Genomic DNA, 20,901 nt, shown 5'->3' with positions numbered 1-20,901 from the left:
TCTGTCGGTGGTCTGCGGGGAGGCTTGAAGGCAGGTGGGAGAGCAGCCGGTTTTGAGGGCACAGAGGGTGGCAGCGTCGTAGTAAAGACGTGCACGGGGCGGTGGGGGGGACAGGAGCCAGGGGTTCTGGTGCTGGGCACGGTCGCCATTAAGTAGGGAGGTGAGGGGGAGGAGAGAACAGCTGGGAGGTGGGTGTGGGATGAAAAACGGTGCAAAAAAGGGGACGGGCCGAAAAAGGGGGGGCGGGCTGTGGGGGCCGCGGGGTCAGCAGTGGCAGGGGAGAAAGAGAGGGAGAGAGTGAAATTGAGAGAGAAAGAGAGCAGAGTGGGAGAGAAATGAGGAAAAGGAGCACAAAGGAACAGTAGTGAAGCAGAGAAGAGAGCAAAGCAAAAGGAGCACTAAGGGACAGAAGTAAAGCAGAGCAGAGAGCAAAGCAAAGCAAATCAAAAGGAGGAGAGAGGCAGAAGGTAGCTTAGTAGGAAAGCAGAGCTCTCCCACTAGACACCAGGGATGAGGCGCAGGCAGTAGCCTGCGGGTGGAGGAGGGCTTCAAACTCCTGACAGGGGTCAGGAGTTCAGAGGAGCCAGGGAAAGCGCTCTACTTACAGGGTGGAGCCAGGAGAGGCAGAGCAGTGCACTGGCCAGGTCTGAGTTTTTTTTTCCTCTGGGACTCCTTCTGGAGGGTGCGGTCTGCTTTGGCATTCCCAGTCAAGCAGCATCATGGCTACTAGAAAGGGTCGCCCTTATCTTGGTCAGTCCAGAACCAGCAGAAGACCGGGTGCTTCTTCAAGTTTTTCAGCCATCGGTGGGAAGCAATGTGCAGATTGTGACACCTCCTGCTGCCTCACTTAATTCACTACCATAAGCAAGGACGCCAAATGTCTCTCTGCCCATGCTCTGGGGTAAATCTTAGCAATGGCCCCCTATGCCTATAATAATGAATAACACTAAGAACAAAGGGGCAGGATCACACTTCATTTTAGGGGTGGTGGGGTTATTGGAGAGCTTATTTAGCACCAGATGGCCAATCCACCCAAACATCATCAAGGGTAAAATGGGGACGCTACTTGTGATATCATAAGATTGCCTTTTTACAGTGATGCTTGCAAGTGAGTTTAACTGTTTCCAATTTGACCTCGTGCATTAGAGCAGAGAGTGTCCAGTTCGGCACACAGGCATACCTGTGAAAAATGTGGCACTCTCTTTGGAAAATAAACTCCCTCTGCCCATCATCTGATTATTCTGATTTAATTTTTATAGCTGAACCACATTCCTAAACTGTACTACCTGACATTAACCTTCACTCACTTTCTGAGATACAAACATTAAGAGGATAGATTGTTCAATTTATAAGACACCACATTCCCACCACAGGCCCTCTAACACGCCCTACTCTCCAAAGTGATTTGAAACAGCCTTTCAACAAATGAAATAAAAATAAACTCAATTTCACTTGGTGTTGCGGCTAAAGGGCAAAGTGAAAAAACAATGCTAAAGTCAAGGGAAGAGGCCAGATGTGGACATTAACAAAGCTTTCCTGTACTGGCAAATGTTGTGTAGGTTGCAAACTTGATTATTTATTTGTTTCACATCAAAGGCCCCTGGAGAGAGAAACTCTACTTTCCTCTCCATTAAAACCACAAAGGGTGCACATCTGAAATAGCCCAAGGGACAGATGTACTAACATTAGGAATGCCAATTTCCTAATTGTGATTCTCTCCGAATTACATTTAAGAAATTAGTATTCCTAATGTACGAAACTCTGGCATTTCATTAGCAATTCGTAGTGGGTCACAAATCAATCTACCTCATGCATATTAATCAGGTAGGTCACACTTTGCCGCCCATTTGGAGTAGCAGCCAATACAGGGATGGTGGTTTGCTGGGGTCATGTCTGAGATTGTTATGAAAAAATAAATGTTTTTTTTATTAACTCAAGGGTCAAATGGCATGTGAAGAAACTTCTGCTACCCCAGGCATTTTGAACAATTGGCCCTAATGAACGAACGTAAAACAATTGTAAAGCCCATTGATAAACCAGCGACATACCAGTGACAATCGAGACTTGTATTGGGGTGCTGCAATATTTGTGCTCCAAATTCTCAAAAAATTGCTATCCCCAGTGCAGGCACAAATTTGCAGTGAAGCAGTGCAGGATTGAATGTTTTGAACCACCCTATTTTTCCAGACGTAGTTGGGTGCCATGTAAGAATAGGTGCTCCTTTGGCCCCTTATGCCTCTATCAGAGCACACCCTTATCAGGTAAAATGAAGTCAATTTGGCTCAAGAAGAAATTTTGCAGCCCCAATTGTACTTAACAATGCTTGACAATGAGAACACCCGACATGCAGTGCTAGGAAAGCATTCCACCTTTATCATACACAATTCCACAATGTCTACTCAGGAGGTACACAACTGCTTAGATTACATAATATTAGCATATTTAAAAAAGTATACATAAATAAAAAAGCAAACTGTAAAACTGTAAAACTGAAAATTGTAAAACATTTTGTAAATGAGAACGTATTTGAAATTAGGGACTGAAAATTAAGTTGGTATCATCTGATTGATTCATGGGAGCAGTGCACATGCATTAAACAGAACATAGGGACGATGGGTGACCTCAATTGAATCTAGAAACGCTCCAATCTTTCTCTTTATAATTAAACTTTTGTTTTTATATGTATATTAAATAAAATATTTAGTCATTTGTGCATTTACTTGATGAATACTTCTTTCTGTATTGTTGAATATTGTTTTATGGTTCAAATCATCAAAATTAACTTTGGCTGTAGTATCTGGCTTCTAGCAGTGACTCAGCTGGGGGTCACGGGATTCCAGTGAGAAATAAGTGGGAGTTCTCAGAACTCAAAAGAACTACTGGTCTATTGAAAATTCCTACAGGGGCCAGAAATGCAGGGGCAGGAAGAGTGGAACTGGAAGAGATAAGAGTGATCCAGGAATCCCAGAGTTTTGAAGTGAGAAAGATGAACTGTCCCAACACCAAAAGCAACTCTTCCTGACATCCACATTTGCATCTGCCAAGAATTTAGCCCTTGGGAATTAAGTTCTAGACAAAATAAATGAGGCTGCCCCAAGGCTCTCGCTGGAGGAAACTAAAAAGTGCTTGCATGTCAAAAAGAGGTGCACTGAAGAAAACCTGCACAAGACACAAAATATGCATTCAATACAGGTGGTAGTTTCAACTGCAGTATTAAAAAAAAAGCTTGTTTCCAGCTGCCATTGGGACAGAAATGTGTGTAAATAGTCGCAGAATCAGGAAGAACATGCAGCCTTTGATTTGGTGAATCCAGATCCTGGATGTTAGGCTCCTTTTTGGGGCCCAAAAACTCATGATGCCTGGTAATCGAACATAAGCATTGAAAAAACATCCAAATCAGTTGATTGGGGTGGGGAAGGGTTCCTGCTCAACAGCTATGGAGATTTTCTCTCTGTCCTGCAGTCTGCTTCACTTGTGTAAGGAGGAAAACATCAAAGGTAAATACAAATATTATTCCTTGTTACACCAGCCTCAGGGAGGAGTAGGAATTTGGTGCAAATCCAGGTCTACAGGTCTTAGTAGGTATGGGTTTCAGTCAAAATCTTTGGATGGGTGCCAGGTACCCTCAAGCATCCCACAGGGAATGCCCCCTTGATGCAAAGTAATACTAGGCGGAGCATTGTGGTGTGTTGTTACAAAACAACCCAAACTGTGATTTGTGTTGGATTATACATGACAAGCCAACAATTTGAGTTGGGTCTGATTCTGGCCCTCCATCTAGAGAACATGCACATTTCTAACATGGTTCTAATCTTTTCACTCAATTACATGCTTTGCTTAGGGGCAGAAAGTAGGTGAGAAGAAACACTTGATCAATAATATGTGAGATCTGAATGATTACCAGACAGTCTCTCTGTTTTGCAACTGAATGCACATAGTGCTTATTACCTCAGATGAGACACTCATGCTTCTACAGTCCCCGCCTAGTCTGGACAATCTTCAAGAGGCTACCCATCGACGCAAGAACGACAGTCACTCACACACTCATCAGCAGTAAATTCGACCACAGCAAGGCACTCTATGCTGCGAATCCACAAGAAACTCCAAACTAGACTTCACTTAATACAGAACGCTGTGGCCAGACTGATTCTGGACATCCCTCACCACAGCCACATCTCTGCCTACCTGAGAGACCGACACTGCCTCCCCGTCAACAAATGCATCATTTTCAAGCTCCTGACACACGCATACAAGGCCCTTCACAACATCGGACCTGCCTACCTCAACCACAGCTTCTCCTTCTACATACCCTCCTGGCAACTCTGCTCAATTGGCCCTCGCCACCATCCCCAGGATCTGGATGAATACGGCTGAAGGAAGACCCCCTCCTACCTCACCGTGCAGACACAGAACACAATGCCGCTCCACCTTAGGCAGTCCTACTCTGTGGCTCAGATCAGGAAGGACTCAAGACTTGGCTCTTCGACTGACCCACGTCCCCCAGCTAGTGCCTTGAGACCCCCTGGGTGATAAGTTGAGAGTTATAAATGCCATTTGATTGAGCGATTTAACTGTTTTTGTGGACAGGCAGCCTGTTGCTCATCCAGAGATCCAGTGTGTGCCAAATGCAGCTGTATTTTGGAAAGGGGAATAACTGCACCGACTTACAAATGTAAGATCATTGTATGCATGTGTTTCCCTGATTCCGGGGACAAATCAGTGCTGGCAGATGTTAGCAGAAGGCCCCTGGGGGGGAAGCATTTGGGGGGTGTTCAGGAAATGGTGAGCACTACAGGCTGCCTTGACACCATTCTAGTGCAAACACGGAACCACACACATGACTCCAAAACCTACTCTACATAGGACTCACTCAATAAAGAGCCACACTCTTCCAACCACACATGGCAAAGTAATTACTTACACAACCGCCCAGAAAGTGCATAGAGCCTCGTAAGATCCATACAAGCAATATGTAGAATGCCTTTGTTAGAAATGGGGTTTTTGGTTGGCAGTCAGGTTGCCCTCTGTCCAAGCTAGAACCCTCACTCTAGTAATGGTAAGTCACACACAATCCAAACTATCCTGTGCCCACCCTCTGGTAGCTTGGCACGAGCAGTCAGGCTTTACTTAGAAGGCAATGTGGAAAGTATTTGTGCAATAAATCATACAATAACACCATATAGCACCACAAAAATACACCACACAGTGTTTAGAAAAATATAGAATATTTATCTGGATATTTGTAGATCAACAAAATAAAAGATGCAATAAGAATTTGTAGGAATATCACTGAAAAGTGATATAAAGTGTCTTAAGGCTTTGAAAAGCAAACAAAGGGGGTTATTACAACTTTGGAGGAGGTGTTAATCCGTCTCAAAAGTGACGGTTAAGTGACGGATATACCACCAGCCGTATTACGAGTCCATTATATACTATGGAACTCGTAATATGGCTGGTGGTATATCCGTCTCTTTAGGGACGGATTAACACCTCCTCCAAAGTTGTAATAACCCCCAAAGTCTCTTTCAAGCAAAAAGTACCTGGTTTAAAGTGGAAAATCCCCACAAAGGGCCGCAGAAGAAGAGATACGTGGAAAAATGGTGTGTGCGTCGATTTCTCCCCAGCACACACGGACTTGCGTCGTTATTTTTCACGTGGGGAAGTCGGGCGTCATTTTCCGGCACGTGGACAGTCTCTTTCTGTGGTTCGTGGGATTACCAGATGTCCCGGGATCTGTGCGTGGATTCTTCGGCTGGTTTTCCGGCTGCGCGTCATTCCGGGAGGCTGTTCATGGAATTCTCGGTCTCACGGCAGGCACTGCATCGATTTCCCCTTTGGAAGTCGGGCAGCGTTGTCCTTGTGAGGCCGTTCGTCGAAGTTCCGGTCGCCCCGAAGGTGTCGCATCGATCAGCGTCGGTGTGCGGCGATTTTCTTGCCACGGAGCAAGCTGGGCGTCGAAATTTTCAGCGCACGAAGAGTCCAAATGAAAAAGAAAAGTCTTTTTGGTCCTGAGACTTCAAGGAACAGGAGGCAAGCTCTATCCAAGCCCTTGGAGAGCACTTTTACAGCCAGACAAGAGTTCAGCAAGGCAGCAGGGCAACAGCAAGGCAGCAGTCCTTTGTAGAAAGCAGTCAGGTAAGTCCTTTAGGCAGCCAGGCAGTTCTTCTTGGCAGGATGCAGGTTCTGGTTCAGGTTTCTTCTCCAGCAAGTGTCTGAGGTGGTAGGGCAGAGGACCTGTTTTCTATGCAAATGTGCCTTTGAAGTGGGGGAGACTTCAAAGAGAGGCTTAGAAGTGCACCATGTCCCCTTTCAGTTCAATCCTGTCTGCCAGGGTCCCAGTAGGGGATGTGGAAGTCCTTTGTGTCAGAGCAGGCCCTCCACCCTCCCAGCCCAGGAAGACCCATTTAAAATGCAGATGTATGCAAGTGAGGCTGAGTGCCCTGTGTTTGGAGTGTGTCTGAGTGAATGCACAAGGAGCTGTCAACTAAACTTAGCCAGACGTGGATTGTAAGGCACAGAAAGATTTAAGTGCAGAGAATGCTCACTTTCTAAAAGTGGCATTTCTAAAATAGTAATATTAAATCCAACTTCACTAGTCAGCAGGATTGTGTATTACTATTCTGGCCATACTAAATATGACCTTCCTACTCCCTTCAGATCAGCAGTTGCCACTTCAAACAATGTATGAGGGCAGCCCCAATGTTAGCCTATGAAGGGAGCAGGCCTCACAGTAGTGTACAAACGAATTTAGGAGTTTTACACTACCAGGACATGTAAACTACACAGGTACACATCCTGCCTTTTACCCACACAGCACCCTGCTCTAGGGGTTACCTAGGGCACACATTAGAGGTGACTTATGTGTAGAAAAAGGGGAGCTTGAGGCTTGGCAAGTACTTTTAAATGCCAAGTCGAAGTGGCAGTGAAACTGCACACACAGGCCTTGCAATGGCAGGCCTGGGACAAGGTAAAAGGGCTACATGAGTGGATGGCACAACCAGTGCTGCATGCCCATTAGTAGCATTTAATCTACAGGCCCTAGGCACATGCAGTGCACATTACTAGGGACTTATAAGTAGATTAAATAGTCCAATTGGATATGATCCAAGGTTACCATGTTTAAAGGGAGAGAGCATATGCACTTTAGCACTGGTTATCAGTGGTAAAGTGCGCAGAGTCTAAGAGCCAGCAAAAACAGAGTCCAAAAAGTGAAGGGAGGCAGGCAAAAAGTTACGGATGACCACTCTAAAGCATGTCAGGGCTAACAGCCTTTATCCAGCTTCTCTCTAAATCTCCTATTGGGTCTAATATGAGAAAGCGTGGGTGTACTCTTTTTATTAAAGTCTCCTTTGAGCACATTAATAACCTGTGCTTTAAACTCCCCCCCCCACCCCCCCCAAGCAGGTGCCCATTTTTCAGTGAGCCCCAATCTTGCCTTGATGATATATAGATTCTTGAAAAGTGGCAAAAAAACTAGGTTACACACAGATGTAATTTGTGAGTGCCATGGTCAAACTGGCATCTTCCCGCGTCCCATAATTAGCTCTCAATTTTGCATTGCAGGGTAATAGGGCACAATTACACTCATTGTTATACTGGAAGGTTGACATCTTGTCTTTGATGGTGCTGTATTGCCATCTAGCGGTAGAATGCGGTAGAAACATGTAAAAGTAAAGAGAAACTACTAAAAACACTAATGTCGCAACATTCGTTTTTTTTGCATGAAAAAATAAACTTTCGCAAGCATTTTGTATTCAAATTTTATTTTGGCTGAGCCACCGTTTTTGCTGGAGAGAAAAAGCTGGGTAAGGTGTGTGTGCATTTCCATCGAAAATGCTCACAAAGGACAGTCGAGACCTAAGGGCCAGATGTATCAAAAAAACAAATTGCACTGCTTAAATAGCAAATTTTAAGAAATCGCTATTTAAGAAATGCAAAATGGTATGTATGATTTTTGCGATTCGGTAATAGCGATTTCTTAAAATTTGCAAATGCTATTACCGAATCGCAAATAGAGAAGCCAACTCCATTTGCACCTCTGGGCCTGTTGCGAATGGTTTTGCATTTCCTAAATTGCGAATTTCAGTTAGGCCCCCTCTGCTGCACCCCAAAAATATTTTTACGGACATGCGAAGGGGGCCTTAGGGGCATGTGTGCGCTACATGTCAATTTTAAAAATGCATTAAAATGTATTTTTTAAATTTGCACATGGGTATCACCAAACTTTTGTTGGTGGTAATTGCATTTCGCAGGATTCCTTATTTGCAATTTCCTATTTAGAGAATCGGAATTTGCGATTCTCTAAATGGGGTTGCAATTTTAAGGAATCGCTATTTTAGCGATTCCTTAAAATTGCACTGCGAATGCCTTTCATACATTCTGAAAGGCATTTTTGCATTCGCAAACGGCCGAATTTTGCAATTCGCACCGTTTGCGAATGCAAAATCGCTTGATACATCTGGCCCTAAATCTAGAGAGTGAATAATATATGAGCACGCAGGTGTAGAAAAATCGAGAACCTCTACAAACTATGGCACACATTTACAAGAAACTGACGCATCGGCCTGATGCATCAGATTTCTTGCGCTGCCTAACAATTCCATAACGACCCAATAGATGCGCTGTATTTACAGTACAAAACTCCATGGCGCACGTTTCCACAAAAGCCTCAGAAACTCTGACACATCTGTGGTGCTAATCTGATGCTTTGCTGGACTAGCATCCAAAAAATAACCTTACTCCAGCAATGCCTGGTGTGTTCCCATAGACAAAAGCCCAGCGTCAATTGAACGCATGCACTGAGCAGGCGTTAATTTTTTGACACAGTGAAGTCGCAGAACGACGCAATGAAATGTACTAAATTTCACTGTGTCTGTTCTGCGTGTAATTTTGCCATTTTGAACACCTGCCTAACATATCATTTCAGATGCTCTGCGCACAGGGGTGAAAATTGGTGCTAGAGGCCTGTTGCCGCAACGTCCAGAAAAATGGACTCTGCTGCGGCGCAAGGGCCTTGCAAATGAGGCCCTATGTGTAATAAACTATAAAGGTATAAACAAAAACAACAACAAAAAACTTCAGGGCAGCCAAAAACTATACAAGAGTGATTCTTTTCACACTTTAAGTACATATCTTAATAATTTTTTTCTGATCATGAACATATTGAACGTTAACCACATCAATTAGGAAACATCTTACAAACCCATAGCAGTTTGTAAAATTGTCTCATGATAAAGACGTGAAGGTGCACGAACTAAGAGAAAAAGGTTTTCTTTCTATCCTGCACCTGCAGCCTGCAGGAAGTTCACTTTTTGGTACTAGAAGGTATATACTTGCTCAACCATCCTAAAGACAGCCATAGCATCTTATGGCTGATTCGGATCCATATAGTGGGTAATCTCCACGGATCTAAACCATGTTTGCTTTTGTTTTGTAGTGTGCGACCAAGATGGCATCTGATCATCATTATTCTGTTGTTGACAAGAAGGTTAACTGATGTTCCTCTCCACTGCACTGGTGCAAAGCTTTGCAAAGCAGAGTATGACATTTAGGCCCATATTTATACTTTTTTAGCGCCGCTTTTGCGTCGTTTATTGATGCAAAAACGATGCAAACTTACAAAATTCAATTGTATTTTGCAAGTTTGCACAACTTTTGCATAAAAAAATGATGCAAATGAGGTGCTAAAAAGTATAAATATTACCTTACTATCCTGTACAAAAGATTTTTTGCGCCAGAAAAGAGACCTTTCTCACCGCAAAGACAGATACGTGTAAACACCCATAGGTTTTGAGTTTGATGCTAAGGCCCAGATTTATCCAGGGCTTGCATTGTCCTTGAGTCACAGAGGGCAGTACAAGCGGTTAAGTCAGGTTCACTATGAAATGCAGAGCCACCTTGCATTGGGAGAAAGGGCCACAGAAGAAATATGCCATATTTACAAAGATATGGTGCATGTCTGCTGCCTTCTTGCTGTGGTGCACTTTTGGCTGCCTATTACCAATGCTTGCACTCTTGTGCCATCTTGCAAGAGTGCCTACATTACAGTCAGGATTGTTTTTGTTCAGGAGGGGATACTTTTCTCTATCTTTAGAAAACGAAGATATTTCTCCTCATTACGCCTCTCTTGATAAGGTGATCTATTTTGGCACAATCCCAGGTTTACTACCTTTAGTAAATCTGGATTGCGTCAAAATCCATAGGTGAATGAATGGGAATACACATTCTCCACCCATGAAACATCTTCCCAATGCACAGGAATGCAGGGTAATGATCCGTGCTGCCTTGCTTTACTCTGGATTCATACAGAGCCATGCAAGGTGGCTTTTGGTGGCTTAGTAAATCTTACTCATACCCTTGCATTGCCTTACGCCACCCTGCGTGATGCAAAGACAATGCAAGGGCTTAGTAACTCTGGCCCCAGAGATGCTTGACACATACACCTGGTACTGTGTAGTTCATTCAGTGAAACATATCTATCCAGAGTGAGACTTAAGCACCACAGTGCAAAAACAACCATAAACATGCCTAAAAGTAAGAAAGATGTCTCTGCTTCAAGGGTTGCAAGAGAAAAAGAATAGATAGACCTCTATGGAGGTAGTCCCCCTTAAATGAGCAGACCCACTGGGCTTACCAATCCTTCTGGCAACCCTAAAGTCAGCAGGTTTCTTAATACAAAAATGCCTCCTCACATTCAAACTGTGCACGAGAAGGCGTTTTTGCGCTAAGGTAATGCTGGATAAATGCACTCTTGAGGCCGAATTTTCACCCAACTTACCTTCTGCATGTGAGGCTATTTTCTCATCTCAAAATACTTTCCCTCATGTCCAATATGGGTGTGAGAAGGTATTTTGTACTAAGGAATAGTGCTAAATGTGCTGTGGGGGTAGAATATTAACCCCAACTTACTCCTAGCATCTAGTGCTACTTTCTTATTGCAAAAAATACTCTTGCATCCGAAATGGACACACGGGTGCATTTTGCATGAGTAAATAGTGCTAAATGCAGCAGAACACAAGTAGCGAGAGGGAGCAGTAGCTAAATGTGCTCTTGAGGTAGGAATGTTTTCCTCCCAAATTACTTGTAGTTACATGAGCAGGTGTAAACGAAACAAGTTATGATCGGTAATTCTGTGTTTCACGAAATTACCAAATGACTCTGATTATGCCAGCATAACTAAAAGTATGCCTAGGCCTACTCCTAATATGAAATAATCACTAGCAAATCCGTTGCTCCAGTTTTAAATGTGCACAAACATGCAAACACAGGCAAACCAGTCTCTTTCCATGCCTCTTATATTCGGGACCTCTTTCAAGCTCGTAGTGCAAACAGGTGACATGCATGGGAGGCAGGTTGCAGAGAGACACATTGTAAATAGTGTGTGTTCATTTCTTCTTGCCTGTATCTGTATGTGTTACCACATTAAAGCCAGCCCTATTGGCTTTGCTAGCGCTTGTTAATAATGATTGCCAGTAGTGGGTGATCCATTGACATTTGCTTGACTCCACATATCCTGAGCTTAGTAAATCAAAGGAGAAGTGCCTAGATTCATGGGTCTTGAATGGGTCTGAATACAGTTCTCATCAGTACCCAGAACCTGCCTCTGCCCATGCACAGGTAAGCACAAATAGCAGAACTAAACCCTGGAGGGAAGGAGAATGAAAAGAGAGAAAGAGAAGAGACAGACTTCATACTTCAGGGGATTCTCAATGATGTTTTCAAAGGTGAGTGACAGATGTACACTGAAGGTGAATAAAACAAACAAAGTTTCACCATGTTGCATGAAAATGTAAATACATTGAGAAAAAGATGTGTTGTTGAATATACTTAATAGCTTGGTAATGGTGGGCTACGGGGGACCTATGCAACAAATGATAGAAGCTGATAAGTGCAACAAGAGGGAACCTGGAATTCAAAGGAGCAAGATGGAGAGCAAGCACAGCAGCCAATGTCAAAATATATTCCAGAGGCAAAACAGAGTTCAGTCAACCATTCAGCAAGCACAACCAAACTGTAGTTCAAGAGGCAAGGGAGGGCTAAGGCACCAGCACCATCATTCAGACAGCAGGTCAGTATGCAGGCTAAAAGGTCTGGTAACTGAGGGTACTGAGAAGGGAGCAAAAGAACAAGGACGAGGAGCGCAACAGAGCAGGGTACTGCTATTCTCCCTGAACACCCCTGTTAGGGGGTCCAGGGTGGTATTTGTGGCCTCCCACTTTTGAAGCATTTCATCATGCAGGTCCCTCTGCAGCTGCTTGATCTCCTGGAGTTCGGCAACTACCCAACTACCTGGCCCCTCACGCCTTGGGACTCTTGATAGACTCCCATGACTTGGCTGATGGTGTCCTGGCCAAGGGCATCCCCAGTACCCACAGCCCATTGGCCCACAGCATCCCTCTCATGCACCCTACCCCCACAGGCCTGTGCCCTTGCCACAGGGAGACCCCTACTACTGGTTCCAGGACCATCATTGTCCAAGTTGTAGTGATGTGACTCAGGAGCCTAGACTGGGGGCACAAGATGGTTGCCACTGTCGTAGGGACACAGGTTGGGGGGCGGATGGCTGCCTTTGAGGTTGATGCAACTGGGCTGGGAGGTCTTGATGTTGGCACAGTGAGAGTCACAGTTGGGGTATGACTAGGTTGCCCAGATGGGCCAGAACCGTCCTCCATGTCCAGATGTATAGGAGTGTTGTTGACACTGAGGGCTTCATCCATGGGGTAGTGGCACTCTATCCTGTGGGCTCTATGTGCTCAGTGGCAGCTCAGCCTGTTGATGTGAAAGGTACAATGTTGCTAGTTATATTGTGACATCTACCTCCAAACCTTTGCGGTGACATTTAGCAAAACACTTGTAGTTAGTTGATTTGCAGGTTATCCTATTGTGACAGGTACCCATGGTAATGGTTGGATTGACCTGACATTTGTGAAACATGCCAATTCAAGCAGCTGCTGAATTTGGGTGTTCATTGGCACTTGGGAGGACGGACAGAGAATGCCATTGTTTCACTGGTGCAGGCTAAACAGTGGCTGGGCAGGATGTGGCTTTGATAATTTTTTGGCCTGGTTGATTGTTATGCAGTTATACTCAGGAGTTTGTTTTATAAGTGATTGGAGACATCATGAGGCCAGTGCATTGTGAATGTGTCTGCAACCAATACCATTTTGGTGATGCATCTTGAGCCCTTGTTGATCATTTATGTTGCACTCTGGTGGTATTGTCCTTCCAGTCCTCAAAAGTTTCATCTTGGCTTAGCAGTTAAAGATTGAACTAGGTTGCCAGCCCCATTACTGAGTTCAGCATGGGCTGTATTTCGGCCCCTTCCAGGTGAGTACATACCATTTGTGAGTGATCAGTCAAGTGTTTCTGGACAAGTGACCACTATTCTGCTATTTGGAGTCACTTGAACATTGCCTCATGTGAATTGCATTCAGGTCACTTCCTATACTTCCCAACACTATCAAAATGTTATCCTCCCAGTTGAGGAAACTTACTTTGAGTGTTCACTTACAAGTGCATTGGGGGACACTGGGCTACTGATTGTAGTTAGCAAAATAGTTCTCAACTGTAGACAAATGTCCCCCCAGGTGAGTGGACTCAATTTGGGAATTGACATTCAGTGGTGTTTTGAGAAGAGAACACTGTGCTGATATTTGTAGTTACAGATACAGTGCATGATGGTAGTTGCAGTTATGCCACTCACTCTATTACACACGCTTGACCAATGCTCTCCCCCTAGTGGGCACACTTTAATTGAATGATGACTGAGAGATGTATTTGGACAAGTGATCACCTGTCTGGTGTTTGGAGTTACAGAAACAGTGCCTACTAGGAGTTGCAGTCAGATGCCTCTCTCTAATACACACCCTACACAAATATTATCCACCCAGGTGAGCAAGCATCAATTGGGACTGTCTAAATAGGGATATTCATACAAGTGTACACTGGACTGGTGGTTGAAAGTACACACATTATACAAATGTTACCCTCCAAGGTGTGTACACTTCAATGGTGAGTTCACAAACATGATTATTTGTCAGAGAAAGCCCTGTGCTGGTGTAGAGAGTCATTATAACAGTGCCTGCTGGGAGTTGTTGTCCTCTCCAAACCTGTACTACACACACTACACACGGATGTTATCCTCCCAAGCGTGCCTAATACAATTGTGAGATGCCAGACAGGGGTTTTTAGGCAGGTTGATACTGGACTGGTGTTTGGAGTTACAGACACAAGTCTTCCTTGGAGTGGCAGTCATTCTACTGTCTGTACTACACACAGTATACAAAAGTAACCCTCCCAGGGGAGTACACTTCCTTTGTGAGTAAAGACACAGTGGTATTTGAGCATGAGAACACTGGGCATGTGTTTGTTGTTGGTGAGACAGAGCTTCTGACCTTACCAGTCATGTCACTCCCTCTACTTCATGCACTTGGTAAATGTCATCCCCCCAGCTGAGTACACTTCATGTGTGATTTCCCAACCATGAGTGTTTGGAGAAGAGGACACTCGACTGGTGTTTGGAGTGACAGTAAGAGAGCTTCCTGTAAGTTGCAGTCATGTAACTACCTGTACTAAATACACTACACATATGGTTTCCTACAAGGTGAGTAAAATTCAATAGGGATTTGAGACACAGGTGTCTATTGAGGAAAGAGCACTGGTCTGGCGGTTGAAGTTGGAGGAACAGTGCCTGATGGAAGTAACAGTGATGTCAGTCCCTGTATTACACACACTATGCAAATGTTACCCTCCCAGGTGTGTACACCTCAATGGTGAGTTCAGAAACAGAAGTGTTTGGAGGATGAACACTGTGCTGGTGTAAGGAGTCACTATAACAGTGCCTGCTGGGAGTTGTAGTCCTGTCAATACACAGATGTTGTTCTCCCAGGTGAGTGTACTACAACTGTGAGTTGCCAGACAGGCACTAAAGTGGGGAAGTGCAAAAGTGTGTGACTGAAAAAAGTGTGTGCAGGGTCTGGTATGTGTTGTATGGAAAATTGAAGGGGTGCCTAATCTATATATATTTTTTTTATTGTGTCCTGTCTTGTGGGTCTTTCTGTGAAAATGCAAAGGATTGTGGTGCATGAAGGGATGAGTTTTGTAGTGTCCTTTGCCTGTGTGTTGAGTTTAGCAATGTGTTTCAGCTGTGTTAATTTCAAAAGCATCCAATGTTTAGTTGTGTGTTACTTTAGTGACCATGGACCACCACGTTTCAGACCACCATGGGTGTCTGCCGCTGCAAATTTGGACTTGTAATACGGTCAATGGTTGATTCGTGTGCTGTCAAGGATGGAGGTCAGACCACCTATTTCCGGCCCTCCGTGCCACTGCTGGCCTGCCTGTTTTTTGTTGGTGCTCTGAGATCCTGCCCACATGACTCATAATAGGGCCGTCCGTAAAACAGCCAACATAGCAATCTTTTCAGGACACCCAACATAGTGGTCTGGAGGTCCAACCAACAAACTCGTAATGAGGCCCATAGTGTGGCCCTCAACAGTGTATTCTCAGCAACCCCAGCAGCTCAGCATTGTTAGGACCCCAAAGTTTGGCTGCCACAATTGCGCTTCTACATTTCCAAAAGAGGAGTTACTGGGTGAAAAGAAGTGTTCTTTGTAAAGCTTAGTGTGGCAGCCACCCTATGGTTAAGCACAAGTGTGCTCTTGGTTATTTGGCTGGCCCAAGTCTTACTGCTTGAGAGTCAGGCACCCTTCAAATTCTGATACTCTCTCCAATTTTACTCCTTCCAGTAACAGTGACCCTTTAAAATGTCTGTGAGGATTTATTTTATTTACAATCAAGACTAGGCAATGGTTACTACAGAAAGATTAAACCCGGCATGAAGGGTCTCAATTGCCTTTGGAATTTTTGATACCAAAGGGTGTTGTCAGTGAACAATAAGGCTGGGGTTTTTATGTTGCCCAGTACTGGGGAATCTGTATCACAACCCATAAAGAAGTCTACACATCTGTTTATGAAAAATAAAGATAAGGTGGGAGCAAGGAAATAGCCATGTCTAAACCCCTTTATCGACCGTTAATCGGTCTATGTTTCTTCATTACCACCCCATCTAAGTTGTGCATAGCCTCAGTGGAGGCACACTACAACGTCCAGGTAGAAGAACAGTGGCCCAATATCTCTTAGAACATCCCAGAGTTAGGCTCTTGGGACCATGTTGAAGGCAGCCTTGAGATCAATGAATACTACAGCAAGGCTGATTCTCATCATATCTATCACTTTTCATCTTAGTAGGTGGAATTTATAGATTTGATAAATTTGACTCGTTTTACAGCAGAACTCGGCCGGCAACTGAAAAAATATCTTATTTTTCACCACCCATCACATCAATTTCCACAAAATGTTTTTGCAGATTTTTTTCTGGGCGGTGTGTATAAGATTTATTTGAATATAATTGGCTCGGTCAGTTCTTATGCCCTTCTTTAAAATAGGAATGATTTCTGCTCCTTTCCTGATTACAGGGGTTGGTGCAACTGCCAGGATGGCATTGGCAATTGGATTTAAAGGCGGTGCCCAGACTTCTGGGTCTGATTTATATGCCTGCATTAAAATCGCATTGACATCATGGCAGGTGCACTAATCCCTGTAACCTAGAAAGCAGCAAAGATCATTCCTAAAAACACATTCACAAGAGCTAAATATCTGCATGACTGTTTAGTTCAGAAATGTTCAATATGTAGCTACAAGAAACCTCAGGTGTGTTATAATTATTGTTATGTCAGGGACATCATAAAGATGTTGGCCATTCCCTTTCAAATTCTATCCTTTCCGTCATTTGTCTCCCATGTCTTCAATCTCTAATCACTCGTATTTTCAGAATTTTCTATCTTTTTATAAAGTGTGACGTTTTTAGACACCCGCAGAAATATTGCTATCATGTCTGCTCAACTTTAGGCTGACCTAAATGCAATTGTTTTCAGTAGTGGATCCTACCATCACATCATGGACACTCACTGTATAAGATGACCTGTTTTTGTTTATAATTCTGGAAGGTTTAGATGTGTAAAAGTGCTAGAACATCTGCCCCATGCATGTTGCAATGCTCCTAGTGCCGGTAACAGAGGACTTCATGCGGCTGATTGAGATCAGGATGGGCATGGCCCTAGCGTCAACATTAACCGGAGAAAGCTAGAGGCTGTGGATAAGCTCTTCGCCTTCTCTGGCTGGTGCCAGGATGCGTTTGTCCTGAATCATATTCCCTTGCCCCTGTGCCTGTAATAGCAGGTGTCATGTTCCAGACAGAACAACAAATCTTTAAGCCTCAAACCATGAATGCGCATGCAAGCGCGCCTGGTCCTAAGTAAGGAAACTTACAAGGGGACGCGTATAGGTTGATGAACCATTTGGATCGCATGGAATATCCTAATCATGTAGTGACCACTTGCATCAATAATCAGCATAACCTACCATTAATATTTAATTGACAGCATCTAAAACCATCTATTCATGAATAACCACAACTCAGTAAAGAGTTAAACAATTGTTATTTCCCTATTGGTTACAATACTAAATCATCGAGTTAGATCAAACTTTATTCAATCAGCTCAATATCAGTTTATTAAGGAAACATCAATAACATACCCTAAACAAAACTTGAAGAGCATATGCTTGAATACTCCTACCTAAGCCAATAAAAGATTTCTCAGCATCTATAGAAGAGTTCAGCAAACAGTTTGTCAGTCATTTGTCACTGTTGACATCACCCCTAGGAAGCCTACCTAACCAAGATTAACATTGGCATGTGGGGCTTCATGCAAACCAATTTAGGAAAAACTTGAATTTAGAAAATATCTTTCTCACTGACAATCTACAAAACAGCGCAGCTGGTACCTAGAAGAAAAGGCACAAGTTAGTCAGTCACATTTTCATAGCTACCTATCCACAGAATGGATCAGCAACAAAGTCAGTCTTCGTCTTCAAGTCATCAATAGTTCAGCATAGCATCAGGCTCTCAAGAGTATGGGCCCAACGACAGAATCTCGAACCGCTTCTCCTGACGTCACCAATTCTCCCCTTGTATCTGAAGTTTTAGCCCCTTGTTATGACTTTTTATTATGGTCTCCCAGTCTATCACCCTAATTCCCAATTGGTCAGTCAGTCAGCAGATATGACTTTAACCTATAATGTTAATTTAACAAATCTATAAATTTTAATATCAGTCCTTTCACAAGACGCAGAAAGGTCCACTATTCGATGTCCTCATCATCCGGCTCTTCAGGTATCGAAAATGTTGCATGTTCCTCTTCAGTCAGTGCTTCCATTGTTCAAGTCCTGGGAAAGTACAATTAGCCTTCTCTACACATAATTGTATCAAATCGTCTTCATCATCTCCTGTCCGCTGGTACATTGCAGAAACTTCTAGCTAAGCAACATTAACATCGGGTAGTTCAGTGTCAAGTCATGCATTTGCTTCTCTACAGCGTGTTAGCAATTCAGCCCTTCTTGTGAGGCCTAGAAAAAGGATAGGCCTTAGTCACGGCTAAATTAACTCTACAAATCAATGTAAAACATAGGTTATACATTTCAATATAACATATTGCTACATTATTCTTACATATTTTCATTAATTCACACAAGTTCAGTTATATTAGTGCAATCTTGTATAAGTGGCTGACATGCCCCGTGGGCACATTTTCAAACATGCACATTATTTTCTCTACAATTAAATTCTCTATGAGCTTTTCATTGGTTAACACACAAACAATCATTAATATTTTCTTATTAGCATATTTGATTCAGCATACACCACCTCTGAAACTCAAAGAATAGGCTTATCATGTTCTGATTCTGATAGAAATAGCAGAGCGCCTAGAGATAGCACAGCCAGAGTGTTTGGGCTTTAATAATTCAATCACCATGTTACAATCTTTTCCTGTTGTTTTTGCTATTCTTGACATGCTTCACAGAGCTTTATTCTTAATCTACGCTGACGTCACCATTTTTGTTGTGTACATTAAATTATGAATTATAAAATAAATATCTTAAATTTCATATTCCATTTTAGAGATCCTTACGTGTGTTATTTATTCACAAAAGAGGATTTGAGGTTCACTGTCTCCCTGAACAGATCTTTGCCAGGAAATAATTCCTACACAATATTGCTCAGTGGGTTCTGTCTGGGCTGCAGTTCGGTTGGATTTCTAATTCGTTTTGGTGCATTGACTGAGCCTACCCCTGCGGCTCTAGATAATGGTCCCTGTTAATAACATCTTCAGACACTGTAGAAACTATGCACTGTGGCTCAAGGGAATCTGCGATGGCGCATGGCTGCCTCACGTGCCTAAAGTGTATCAGCCCTGGAAGAGGACAGAACAGCGCAGCATCTCAGTAGATATAGCGCCGTTATGCTCTCTCCCTTTCACGCTACACAGCGCAGCAGCTATACTTGCTCCCCCTACATTGGGGGATTTCTTGATAAATCAGGGCTGAAGGATTCTTTATCCCAGTTTCAGACCCTCATCTGTGGTGCTGGCTCTGCTAGTGGGTGTTGTTCCTCCATGATGCAAGGGTGGGCGAAGGGCAGAAGCAGGCAGGATAAGAGGTGGAAATCATGAAATGGATCAAATCAGAGCCAGGGCCTGGCCCTCCAACATGGTTCAAAGACTAGGATCCTTGCTAGATCGGACTACCCCAGCCAAAGGTCTAACCATGGCAAGTGGTGTCTGCAGCCATCCTCTGCCCTAGAGGCATGTAACAGTGGGATGACTTTCTAGAAGTTAGCACTGTGATCAGGAGATTCAGACAGTAATCCTCTCTCAGCCTCCCACACTGAACTAATTGGATGGGCTAAAGATCCAGTCAGCTGGCAGGCTGTGATTGGTCAATTCCATGTAGCATAAATGCACAAGGCCAGAAGATGCACTGAACTAGTTTCCCCATTCTTGAAGGACTAGTGGTATTTGGTCATCTGGTTCTTTAGTTTAAATCTTGCTCGGATGTGCAGCTCCACTTCCCATGGACCTAATGTTAATGATAAACTTTGTATTGCTTGTTAGTGGAATCATTGGTTTTGGTGCTGGCTACAGACAGCACCAATAATAAGTGTTGTCACCTCGAGTACATTACAGCCACATTGAAGTACCACTGACCAGACATAGACTCATCTGCAGAGACCAGTGAACATGTCCAGCAAGTACCAGAGGCTGTGCAAGAACTGGAGAAAGTCCACTCCCAACATCTCCTGTCTTGACCTTCACTTACACAAAACTTTAAATGAGTGACTTTTGGTGAAAGATTTAGTCAACAATTGTGTTTTGACAATCAACTAACTTTTAATGATTTACTTGCTGTTAATGACCAACTAACTTTAAATTAGTGCGGATCCGCAGCTGCAGTTACTGTGCTGTGTCCATCTCTTGGGATCATGTCTCCAGGGTCCATGAGATGGTGAAAAACTGCCTTGTATGAGTGCACCAGAGAGAGGAGCACCAGAGGCCAACTTCTCATGGGTGTATTTCTGACTCCTGGCTGCTTTATTAATGCCATGCACATTCACCTGTGACTCAGTGCACTTGCAAGTGCTTGTGGACACAGCGTCTGGACCACTGACATCTCCTGGCCGGCCCTGTACTGGGGCCGGACTGAAAGCCAAAGTGAACCTGGCACAAGTGTTCAGCCCAGCCAGACTGCAGGAGGGTGTGACTAGAAAGGGGCCATAGGGGCATGGAGGGGGCATGGATGGGTCAGGGAAGGGGCATGGATGGGTCATGGGAGCCCGTCCTGCTGTGAAAGTAGCCCCACAGTCTGCGGCCAACCAGAGAAACGCCGGAGTGACAGAACGGACTGATCAGCCCTGGGCGTCTTTGGATTCTCCGTGCCAGAGGTGCCACCTGTGCCCGCAGGAGGCTCCTCTCAGAGGTAAGTGGAGGGTGTAATCGTGCACTAACT

This window comes from Pleurodeles waltl, chromosome 7, assembly GCF_031143425.1.
Source record: "Pleurodeles waltl isolate 20211129_DDA chromosome 7, aPleWal1.hap1.20221129, whole genome shotgun sequence".
NCBI classification, from domain to species: Eukaryota; Metazoa; Chordata; class Amphibia; order Caudata; family Salamandridae; genus Pleurodeles; species Pleurodeles waltl.
The sequence above is the reverse complement of the archived record's forward strand: the minus strand, read 5'-3'. Positions refer to the sequence as shown.